The 12,589-nt window shown below is 39.0% G+C and overlaps 1 protein-coding gene across 13 annotated transcripts in view; it reads right to left on the bottom strand.

The window, feature by feature from the left end:
* Positions 1-12,589, bottom strand: part of MBNL2 (muscleblind like splicing regulator 2) — a 201,897-nt gene that overhangs the window by 95,773 nt on the left and 93,535 nt on the right. The gene's annotated exons all lie outside the window — the stretch shown is intronic.

Raw genomic sequence — 12,589 nt, 5'->3', positions numbered from 1 at the left:
TGTAATCACTTTACTTTGTTCAAAGAGATTTCTCATGAAATGAGAGTAATCTGTAAATATAATGTAAAAACACAATGAATCAATATTTTTTTAACTTTAAAAATGGGAAAAATGAGTCACCTTCAACAAGATAGTCCTTTATTGCTACTAAATGATTCAGCTAATTCTGCTCTAAATCACTAAGTATGTGAATTATAGACATTTTACAGGAATAAAAAGCACAAACATTGAACTGGAGTTCAATATCATAAATATAATTCAGTAATATAAGCAGCTAGGTAGCAGAGTGGAAAGAGTACCAGGCCTGGCATCAGGAAGACCTGAATTCAAATTCAGCCTCAGAAACTTACTAGCTGTGGGACCCAGGGCAAGTAACTTAACCTCTGCCTCGTTTGTAAAATGGGGATAATAATAGCACCTCCGTCCCAGGGTTGTGATGAGGATCAAGTGAGATAATAATTATAAAGTGCTTAGCAGTATTTGGCACATAGTAAGCACTATATAAATGTCAGCTGTTTTACTATTATTAATAGTAGTACTACTATAATAGTTCTTCCTGGCAAACAAAAAATGTATCTTGCCACTTCAATGTTGCTTTTACACATACTTTTGAAATGGTTTTTCTTCATTAATGGGTTTGAGTTGATTCATCTGGCTTCTCTTGCCTGGTCATGGGATCATAGAATGTCAAAACTGGAAGATGCCTTAGAAATTATCTCAGATCCAGTGGTGACTGGCACAAGGGTAAGCTCTTATTAAATGCTTGTTGACTGACTAGTCCAATGTCTTCCACTGAGCTGCTGGAATGGTTCTGTAAATCCATTGGTAAAATACAGATTTTCTCCATGGATGTTAATTTTACAAATACCACCAGGTGGAGGTCTGCTAAAATTCTCAATATTCAGAAGGATTCCTCATATCTGAACAAATTCCAAACCTCCTTTTAAACTTGAGAATTCTTTTAGGAAACTGAGGCGGGGGGTGGGGTTCGGGGAGAGACAGCTATATGGAATAGAGCAGGGACTTTAGACTAGTTCTCTTCATACCAATGCTAGTGTTGTTGTTGTTGTTGTTTTTTAACATACCAGATTGTCTTCTGGGGGAAATTTGCAAGAGTGGGCCATAGCTAAGATGGCAAGGTAAACAAAGATATGTTTAGAAAGCTCTGTGCTCTGGGCAAGTGGAACAAAAAACATTCTCAGATGAATTTTTAAAGACAAATTTAGTTATGGGTAAGATCCCAGGACACTGTGAGTCTGCAGCTTGGTGTCATAATGGATGGACTTGAAGTCAGGAAGACCTGAATTTAAATCTGGTCTCATCTATTAGCTGTGCGACCCAGTTAGATTTACTTAACCTCTCTGTGCCTCAGTTTCCTGATCTGCAAAATGAAGACTTGGCGTCTAATGAGGAGAAGAAGGCTGGTTGAATCCAGACACCTAGTATTTGATAAACCCAAATATTCCAGCAGTTAGGACAAGAACTCACTTTCTGACAAACACTGTTGGGAAAATAGCCTTACAGAAACTAAGTACAGACCAACATCTCACACCAAAAACCAAGATAAGTTAAAAATGGGAGCATGATTTAGACATAAAAGTTTACAGCATAAGGAATTAGTGGAACAAGAGATTATTTGCAAGACCTATGGACAGAGAAAGTTCATGAAAAAACAAGATATATAGAGGTTCACAGAAAGTAAAATAGATACTCTTGATTACAAAAAATTTTAAAAATTTGGGAAAAAAGCCAATGCAGCTAAAATTAGAAGAGAAACAGGAAACTGGGGAAAATAATCTTTGCAACAAATTTCTCTGATAAGAATCTCATTTTTAAGATACACAGGGCACCGAGTCAAATTTATAAGAATAAGAGCTATTTTCCAGCTGATAAATGTTCAAAGGACATGAAAAAGCAATTTTCTGAAGAAGAAATTAAAACCATCAAAGCTATATAAAATGTTCATTAATAATCAGAGAGATAAAAATTAAAACAATTCTGAGGTAAGACCACATTCATCAGATTGGCTAAGCTGAAAGAAAGGGGAAAAATGCTGGCAGAGCTCTGGGAAAACAGGTACTTTAATACAGTGTTGGTAGAATTGTAAACCAACCCATCACTACTGGAAAGCAGTTTGGAACTGTGAACCCAAAGTTATTAAACTGTCCATACCCTTTGACCCATTAATAAACCTCTACTAGGTCTATGCTGCAAAGAGATCAAAGAAAGATGAAAAGGACCAATTGTAAAATGTGTGTTTGTGTGTGTGTGTGTAGCAACTCTTTTTGTGGTAGCAAAGAATAGGATACTGAGGGGATCCATCAATTGGGGAATGGATGAAATAGTTATAATATATGAATGTGATGAAATATTATTGTTCTATGAGAAATGATAAAGGAGATGGTTCCAGAAAAACCCTGAGAAGACTTGTATGAAATGATGCAAAATGAACTGAGTGAAACTAGGAGAAAAACATTATTGAACAAAAGTGTAAAGATAATCCACTTTGAAAGACAATGACTCTGATCCACACAATGATCAAACAAAATCCAAAGGATTCGTGATGAGGCATGCTATCTTCCTCTATATAGAGAGCTGTTGTTGTTGTTTATCCTTCATTCTTGAAGAGGGCCATGACATGAAGGTGATGTCATGACTTAAGTGAGGGAAGGCTGTGCAAAGTCACCAACACCAACCTCACTCTCTGCTCCAGAGTCATCATCAGTGCAACTGGAGATAGCCCGGAATGTTTTGAGGCAGTCGGGGTAGAGTGATTTGCCCAGGGTCACACAGCTAGTAAGTTTCTGAGGTCACATTTGAACTCAGCTCCTCCTGACTCCAGGGTCAGTGTTCTATACACTACCCCACCTAGCTGCCCCTAGATAGAAAGCTAACGAACTCATGGAGTACAGACTGAAATCTTTCTTCCCTCTCCCTGCCCTAAAGTGGAAATTTGTTTTTCATGAATATGAATATTTGTAATGGGTTTTGTTTTTCTTGCCTTCTCAATGGGTGGGGGAGAGGAAGGAGAGAGGGAGAGATTTGGAATTAGAAATAAAATAAAATTGATTTAAAAAAAAAAAGGGAAAGAAAATGAAGATAGCTAGACCACTTCATATTGAAACCATGACATGAGCTTCACTAGCTCAGTACACTGACAAAATAAACTAACTGGACATTACATTTATCTTTCAAATTTACCTCTTTACATTTCTGCTGTTGCCACTCTAGTTCTAGGAAGAGGGAGGACACAGAATTTGTGTGCCTGATGCAGGGTTTAAAAATTGTACCTCCTTTTCCTTTCTCCCAATTTATTATTTAATGGAAATTTTAAGTTTCTGCTATAACACAAAGTAAAAGCATGCCTAATAGAAACCAGAGTTTTCCAGTATTAAAAAATGTACATTTATAGTATTAAGAAATATTTCTTACTGCATCCTCTTTGCATGCTGTGCCCCAAGTGATTGTTTTCTTTTTTTGCAGGGCAATGAGGGTTAAGTGACTTGCCCAGGGTCACACAGCTAGTAAGTGTCAAGTGTCTGAGGCTGGATTTGAATTTAGGTCCTGAATCCAGGGCCAGTGCTCTATCCACTGCACCACCTAACCGCCCCCTAAGCAATTGTTTTCTTTGCCTTTTGCTAGTTCTAGTTGTAGTTGAGGCCTGTTCTGTACTCTTGAAACAGAGTCCTACTTCATTTTTTCCTTTCAACTCTCCCATCTGAAATCTAAAGCAAATTTCAGATCATTTTACTTGCTTGACAATCAGGGTCACATACCGATAAGGCCAGTGGACTTGAAATCTCATTTCATAGAATTTAGATCTGAGATCATGTAATTCAACTCCCTCATTTTACAGATGAAACAAGATTCCAGAGGGTAAATGACTTGTTCTGGGTCACACAGATAAATATCAAGGAGAAGTCTGGATTTGAACCTAGGTCCTTTGACTCCAAATCTGATTTTATTTTTCAATTTTTTTCAATATATTCATTTTTTCTGGGTTTAAAACACAGCTTTTAAACTTATTATCTGTCTATGTAAATTTGGGAAAGTTATATAATCTCTCTAGGACCTAATATTCTTATTTTTAAAATGAAGGGATTGAACAAAATGTTCTCTAGCATCACTTTTAACTCTAAGTGCTCCTTTGCCATCTGCTTAGATGGTTTCAGAGCCAACAAGTTGCCTGTTGCATATAATTCAGCTTCACTAGGTATGGTGGTATATGGCTGTTAACTCCTGTTCCTAGGGAGGCTGAGGCTGGTGGATTGCTTAAATGTAGCTTTGATCTGGTGTCAGCGCTAATTCCAGCTATGGAGCTGCCATATTGTCTAAGAAGGGGCAAATTGGCTCAGGTTGAAAATGGAGCAGGTCAGAACCACCTTGCTGATCATCAGTTGAGGCAGGCCTCTGATGGGCTGCTGGTACTTCCCGCAAGAGTAAGATAGGGAGACCCACTCAAAACCAAACATACGTTCCAGGCCCTTTGTGATCTGGCTCCAACTTTCCTTTTCAGTCTTAACTCATACTACTCCTTGTCCTATATCTTTTAAGCTCTAGCCTCACTATTTTCTGAAATTGTCTTACCCTTTTTTAGCTCTACATTTTGTTCATGTATTTTTCTCTGCCTAGAATGACCAATCTCCCTTGTTCCCCTAGATCCTCTCAATCTGCTTCCAGATCCTCCTCTCTCTCTCTCTCTCTCTCTCTCTCTCTCTCTCTCTCTCTCTGTTTCTGTCTCTCTCTGTCTCTCTGTCTCTCTCTCTCTCTCCAGTTCTTTAAGACTCAGCTCAAACATTACTTTGTCTATAAAGATTTCCCTGATCCTCTCACCAAGAAGTCATGTAATTAGGGAATATTAGACCTTGAAGACCATCTACTCCAATCCTTTTGTTATTTTTAAGTCTTGGGAGGCTGGAACGATGAAATAGTAGTAGTAGTAGTAGTAGTAACAACAGCTAGCCTTTCTGGAGTGCTTTAAGGGTTATACCTTACATGTTATCCCATTTGATCCTCACAAGAGTCCTGTGGAGTAGGTGCTACTATCATTGCCATTTTACAAATGAGGAAACTGAGAACAAGGTTAAATGACTTGCTCATGGTCACACAGTTAATAAGTGTCTGAAGCAGGATTTGAAGTCAGGTCTTTATGACTCCATGACCAATACTATCCACTGTGTTACCTAGATACCTGTTCATATAGCACTTTAAAGTTTCCAAGGTGCTTTCATCAGAAGTAGGTCGTACCAGAAGTATTGTCTCCATTTTACAGATGAAGAAACAAAGCCTCTAGTCTGGCATATGGTTAATTAGTGTCAGAACCAAGATATGACCCCAGGTGTTATGACTTTAAGTCCAATGTTCTTTATATTACATCATGCTACATCTCTATGACTATTGCCAGTAGACTTAGGAGAAGGAGTTGCATCAGGGCACAGGAGCAGTGGATGCAGGTGGGATAAAATGGGCACAAAAGGACTAGTGACAGCGTTTACCATGAAGCCAATTAATTACCTCGGTACTTCCTCCTGCTACATACCTAGAGAACTAGCTTTGATTTCTGTGGGATGTAAAGACAGCTGGAGGCAGGAGAAAGTGAGGTTTTCAGACACAGCTGGGGAGAAGAGGAAAAGCAGTTGGGCCTCCCTGGCCGTTTGCCTTGTATAAAGTGTTTATCATTGCCTTCCCTCTGAGAAAAGGCACAGGGTGAGTTGTAATGTTTATGTTCCTGAAGTGCTTTCTGTATTTGAGTGCCCCGATGTCTGCTGGCACATGGAACCCTGTGATAATCAACATATAGGAAAAAGAACCGAGTAGAAATGATGTGCCTGTGTTCGGCAGGTACAATGACCCAAGCACATTTGCTTTAAAATAGTTCTCTGTGTAGTGAAGATACAAGTCTAGCCTTGGGGAAGGGGAGGTGGCATGGATTTTCCCTTTTCCCTTCACATCACCAGACAGCAGCTGCTAGGAGCTAGGTTTCCCTTATTTTGAGAAACAATTTAGGGTAATTGACATAATCTGACCAAGTTCTTATCTAGGAAGAAAAGAGAAAGATAAGCAAGGAAGGAGTGCTGTTGTGATCTCCAAGATTCAAGGGAAAGTGCTGACTTGAGCCAGAAGCACAAAGTTCCAGATGCCATGGGAGAGAGAAGGCAAATGGGACCTATTTACCTTAAGTCATGTAGGAGTGGAAAGGGGAGATCTGACTCAGTAAAGTATATGGGCGATATTCTCATAGCACCCTCAAAAACAAGGGGATGGATGTACTATACTTAATAGGAAGAAAAGAAAGCTACATTAGAAGAGTGATTCCCAAGGAATGACCCAAGAAAAGTCTATAGTGAAAAAAGCAATGCTGCACAGATAAAGGGTCCTGGGAGGCTAGTAATAATATTAGAGTGAATTCTGCTTTCACCTATGATGTATCCCTCACCCAAGGCAGCACTGTATGATGCAGAATCACTGAACAGGTCATGGTGTGAAAATGGCCCACTGGGAGGTCTCTTCACTTTTTCCAGTTTCAAATATGAGTCCTTTCTACACCCTTTATAAGTAAAAATCAATATGTTTCGAGCATTTAAACCTTAAAAGCCTGAGTACTTGAAAGGAACTGATGGCTTCTCTTAAGAGAGATACTGGGGGCAGCTAGGTGGCTCAGTGGATAAAGCACTGGCCCTGGATTCAGGAGGACTTGTGTTCAAAAGCAGCCTTAGGCACTTGACACATAATAGCTGTGTGACCCTGGGCAAGTCACTTAACCCTCATTGCCCAGCAAAGAAAGACAAAAAAGAGAGAGATACTGAAGTCCCCACATTCTGAACAAGGGGCAAAAAGCTTCAGAAGTGAGAGGTTCCCAAAGCGTATCCAGGTTCTTTGCGTCAGAAGACAGTCTCTGTCACCAAGTATATATTTTTATCTCTTCCAGGGCTTTGCCCAATGTGTGCACAAAGTGTGTGCTCAATGAACAACTGTAGAATAAATGAATAAAGGTATGAACTCTGAGCACTTGCAGAATCTAATTTGAGGTACTCCTCTAAACCTGCCTGATGTGGGAGAGAGTCAATTGATGATGGTGGTGTCTCTGATTACTCAGAAACAGTTTCTTCCCTTTTTTAGGATCTTCGAACAGTAAAGACCTTGTAGATACACACATATCGGATTCTGGTTATGGAGGTGGATCTACTTTTGGCAAAAGGCATCAAAGACTATTATTGGAAAGGTTTTTAAATTGTCCTCCAGTGTGTTGTTTAAAATAAGTGACATCGGGGGCAGTTAGGTGGCACAGTAGATAGAGCACCAGCCCTGGAGTCAGGAGTACCTGAGTTCAAATCCGGCCTCAGACACTTAACACTTACTAGCTGTGTGACCCTGGGCAAGTCACTTAACCCCAATTGCCTCACTAAAAAAATAAAAATAAATAAAATAAAATAAAATAAGTGACATCACATTTAAATGTCATGATTTCTTCAATGGCTCTGTGATATCATCAATGTGGATACTTCTTTGTTTAGCTCACATCCCACCCATCCTGAGGGATTCTTATCCATGTGTTTTCATAGATCTTCCATAAAGAGCACAGGCTTTCCTATAGGACATTTTACATTCTAAGGTTACTAAAGGAATATATTGGCTATCACTCTTTTATCTCTTGCTCCAACTACATAATGATTCACCTCTCTCCCTGGTGACCTTAGGTGACATCTTTTGTACCCACATCTTGTGTGTGATCTGACTTTAATTATATCTGCTGTAGCCTGTTCCCACCATAGATCTCTCCAATACCCTTTGCACAAACAGCCATTTGGAGCCTGGACGTTGTGGTATTGAATGATTTCCAGCCAAGAAAAGATTCCCTTGGACAAGTCTTATACTGAACTGTATTATTGTGAGTTTTCAGTGTACTTTAATATGCTCTTTGATTTATTAGACACTTTAATAAATTATGAGAAAATGCATTATGTAAAAGTTAAAAGCAATAAATATTGCTGATCTCATACAAATCTCCATTTAGTACAGTAATGGTAATGGGGTTGTGGGGGAGGGAGGCAGGGGTAGTTTGCACCACTGACATGCACAATACAAATCTTGGCATTAAAGTCAATCTTTTAATTTTTTTTAAACCTTCCTTAAAAGTCTGTTTAGGGTTGGATTTGATGGTTGTGCAGTTGTTTCAGTTGTGTCTGACTCTTTATGACCCCATATTTTTTCGGGGGGGGGGGCAAAGATACTAGAGTGGATTGTCATTTCTGTCTCCTGCTCATTCTACAGATGAGGAAAGTGAGGCAAACAGGGCTTTAAAAAAAATAGGGTCACGGGGGCAGCTAGGAAAGGCAGTGGATAAAGCACTGGTCCTGGATTCAGGAGTATCTGAGTTCAAATCCGGCCTCAGACACTTGACACTTACTAGCTATGTGACCCTGGGCAAGTCACTTAACCCCCATTGCCCACCAAAAACAAACAAAACAAAAAAACAAAACAAACAAAAAAAAATAGGGTCACACAGCTAGTAAGTGTCTGAGGCCACATTTGAACTCAGGAAGATGCATCTTCCTAACTTCAGGCCCTGCACTTTATCCACTGCACCACCCAGCCACCTGGGCATGGTGGTACACAGTTAGAATTCCTCCCAAGAAGGCTAATGCTCGCACATTGCTTGAGTGAACTGGCGCTCCAAGCTGCAGCAGGGCTAAAATTGTTCTGGTGTCTGCACTAATCCCAACTCCAATATGGTGAGCCTGGGGGAAGAAAATGGGGGGAGGCACCAGCTTGCCTACAGAGAGGCAAACTGGCACAGATCAGTAAATGAGACGATCCAGCTTTTGAGCCCAGCTGTAGTGAGATTTGGGCCCATCCGTAAGTGGCTGCTGCCCTTCTAGCCTGGGGGGAAAGGGAAATCCAGTCTCCAAAAAAAATAGGTCAACAAAGTCCAGGCATGACACCAATCCCCTCTACCCCTCCTCCTTCCTGCAGGTGGTTAGAGTTCCCATCAGCCCTGCTCTACCCTTATCATTGGAACAGCTGTTAATGGACTGGAAAATCTCTTCAGGTTCTATTTGGAGTGGCAGCATGAGATGAGCTGCATCCATTAGCAGCTGTTTAAGCAGTAAGGAACATTACAATGACAAAGACCTATATAATACAGCAAATGCGAATTTAGACTTTATGCAGACAATCCCAATTCAATTCCACATCCCATGATATGCTCTTTTTGTTTGTTTTTTTCCCCGTGATATACTTTTAATTGCTGAATTTGGATTTTATACAGAAAAGTTCATTTTGTCAAATATAACCAGTCAATTTCTATATTGCTCCAAGTATTTTAAACTCCAAAATGTCTCAAAAAAAAAAATCAAACCTTAGCACCAGCCTTAACACCTTTAAAATAAGTTGGTTTGTAAAGGGAGAAATGGACCCTTCTATCAAGGAGCAAAACTGACTAATTATAGCAGAAATTCCTATGGGATCTACTCTAAATGCTTGTTGAGTTGTTGAGCTGAAAGGAATTGGTGGGGGGTGCTAATGAATATGGAAATGGGCAGAAGGCAGGCAAACCAGGTAGGAAAGGAGGAAATTTGAGAATAACTGATTGGACAATTCGATTTTCATTTTCTGAATTCGAGGTTTAGTGTTTGGCAGAACTTTTCCACTATCAACTTCTCAGGCTATAGATATCAACTGAATCACAAAACACCTACTTGTAAGGGTCCCTTGTCCTAGGCAGAGCGAATTTTACAGACAGCCTCATAGGGCCACAGCCTTGGAGATAGCTGGAAGGGATTTGAAAAAGCCTTTCGGCCCAAACCCCTCATTTTATAGATGGGAAAACTGAGTCCCAGAGAGGTCAACATTTGCCCATCATCACACAGTTAGTAGGTAATTCATGAAAACGTTCATAGATTTTGTGCTGACTACACCTGACTTCCTGTAATATCCCAAACATCTTTCCCCATAGAACAGACAAAGGTTTCTCAAGTCAAGGTCTAGGAACATGTGTGTTTAATTCTGACAACTGTATTTCAATATTATATGGTTTCCTTTGTAATCCTATGTTTTACATTTTATGAAATTAAAATATAACTCTTAAAAGTAGTCCACAGAGGCTTTACCAGACTGCCATCCGGGTTCCAGGACTGACAAAAAGGGTTAAGATGCCCTAGGATAGATGGATTCCCCCTTTAAACAAAATACTCATTTACACAGACAGTTTTGACAATGGACACATCTATGTGGCTAGATCTGTTGGTTCAAATTGTAATGTCATCTATCTAAGAGTTTCTGGGTTTAAAAATATTTCTTACATTTAGAAATTTAACCACCAGAATTTATTTCTTGGGTTTAAGCAATTCTCTCCTAGATTAACACTTTTAAAACTCATCTGGGGGGGTGGGGGACAGCTAGGTGGCGAAGTGGATAGAGCACTGGCCCTGGAGTCAGGAGTACCTGAGTTCAAATGTGGCCTCAGACACTTAACACTTACTAGCTGTGTGACCCTGGGCAAGTCACTTAACCCCAATTGCCTCACTAAAAAAACCAAAAAACCAAAAAACCAAAAAAAAATCATCTGGGGGGCAGCTAGGTGGTGCAGTGGATAGAGCACCAGCCCTAGATTGAGGGGGACCTGAGTCCAAATCCGACCTCAGACACTTTACACTTACTAGCTGTGTGACCCTAGGCAAGTCACTTAACCACAAATACCTCTCTCTCTCACACACACACACACACACACACACACACACACACACACACACAAGAAAAGAAAAAAAACTCATCTGGGAGGAGTAATGCACTAAGTTACTAACAGTGTGAATTAGTATGTAGGGAGAGATGCCCTGAAGTCAGAAGGGCATGAATAGGGTCGGCAAAGTCAGAGCAGAAGAGAAATTTTGCTTACTTCAAAATGTTGCCAAGGTTGGCTGTGGCTTCCCCATCTCTGTATTCTAAAACTATTTTCTCTACAGGAGTTTTGCCAAGTTATTTCCTGGGCTAAGTCATCCAGAGAATGTTTCCACATGTCATGGGAATTTGAACAGATCCTAAAATTCTTGGTGTCTCTCAGTTTAAAATCCTTTACCACTTTTTTAGATTATATTTATTAGGTCTCATTTGAATTAACATCTGGAGCAGATGTTATTTGCCTCATTTAGAGCAATAACAGGATGGAGAATATTTTACTGCTGAGGAGGAAAAGAATTATGGTATAATGGACCACAGGGCAGATGGTCCCCAAAAGGCATTAACATGTATTACATCCTAGGTGTTCAAGAAAGGAGACTTTAGAGAAAAATGTAAAAGGTATAACAAATCAGAAGATTTATGAACCCTAATCCATCATTGCCTCCTACTAAGCAACTCAACTGATACTTCCTTAGGGAAGCCTAATTGATCCATAAAATTAAAAAAAAAAAAGGCCAGTAATAGAATGACAATATAGTTTTTGTTCAGACTCATCATTCTTAAAATATCTTTTATTATTTATTGATTTTGTTTCTACATCACATTTATTTCTTAATGTGTCTCTCCACCATCCAGCGAACCTTCCCTTGTAACAAAGATAAAAAAAAATAGTTCAGCAAACCCTACCAACACATTGCCCATATTTGACAGTATACGTAACATTTCATACTTCACCATTTATGAAAAGAAGACAAGGAACATTTTCTCAACTCCTCTTCAGACTAAGCTTGGTCATTATAATTATACAGCATTCAATTAAACTTTATTATTGTTTCTGCTCACATTGTTTTCTCAGCATTTATTTTGTCTTTATTCTGCTTAATTCTACATTATTTCATATAACTCCATATTTCTGCATTCTTCATAGTCATTGCTTTTTAAAGCATAGTGATATTCATATGCACACACAGTACTTCAATTTGTTCAGCAATTCCCCATCATTCCTCAGTTTGTTTGAAGCTTTTTTGCAATAAGAAACCATGCTGGAATGAATCTTTTGCTATATGTGGGATCTTTCTGTCTTATGCCTAGCAGTATAATACCTGGGTCGAAGGTTATTGACATTGCAGTCTTTTTTATTTTTTGAAGCATAATTCTAAATCACTTCCAGAATGGCTAGGCCAATTCAGTTTCACCAGTTAGACATTAATGTCTCTGTCTTCCCCAAACCTTTTTAATGTTGACTAATTTCATCATTTGTCATCTTTTCTAATTTGCTGAGTGCGAGGTGAAACTTCAGATTTATTCTAATTTGCATTTATTTTATTATTATTAATCTATATACATATTTTATATTATTGCTAATAGTTTACTATTATTTTGACAACTATTTCTTCATTATCTTTTGGACAGTCATTGGGAAATGGCTTTTGGAGATTATACACAGGTGTATGCATACCTGTGTCAATATATTCGCGTATGTGTTTATGCTTATACATATACATATACATATATTTGGGCTGTGTGTACACACACACACACACACACATATAAAATAAACATTTAAATCTTGGTGAAGTTTAAGCTTGAATAGCTTAAAACTTTGGGGATATCCTGCACTTATCTATTTGTGTTAATTCCTTATTTATCTTAGATCTAAAACCCATGTCAGAGTTATTTTGTCATGCAAAGA

This window comes from Dromiciops gliroides, chromosome 3 (assembly GCF_019393635.1).
Source record: "Dromiciops gliroides isolate mDroGli1 chromosome 3, mDroGli1.pri, whole genome shotgun sequence".
NCBI classification, from domain to species: domain Eukaryota; kingdom Metazoa; phylum Chordata; class Mammalia; order Microbiotheria; family Microbiotheriidae; genus Dromiciops; species Dromiciops gliroides.
Note: the sequence above shows the minus strand (reverse complement) of the source record. Positions and strands in the feature narration are given on the sequence as shown.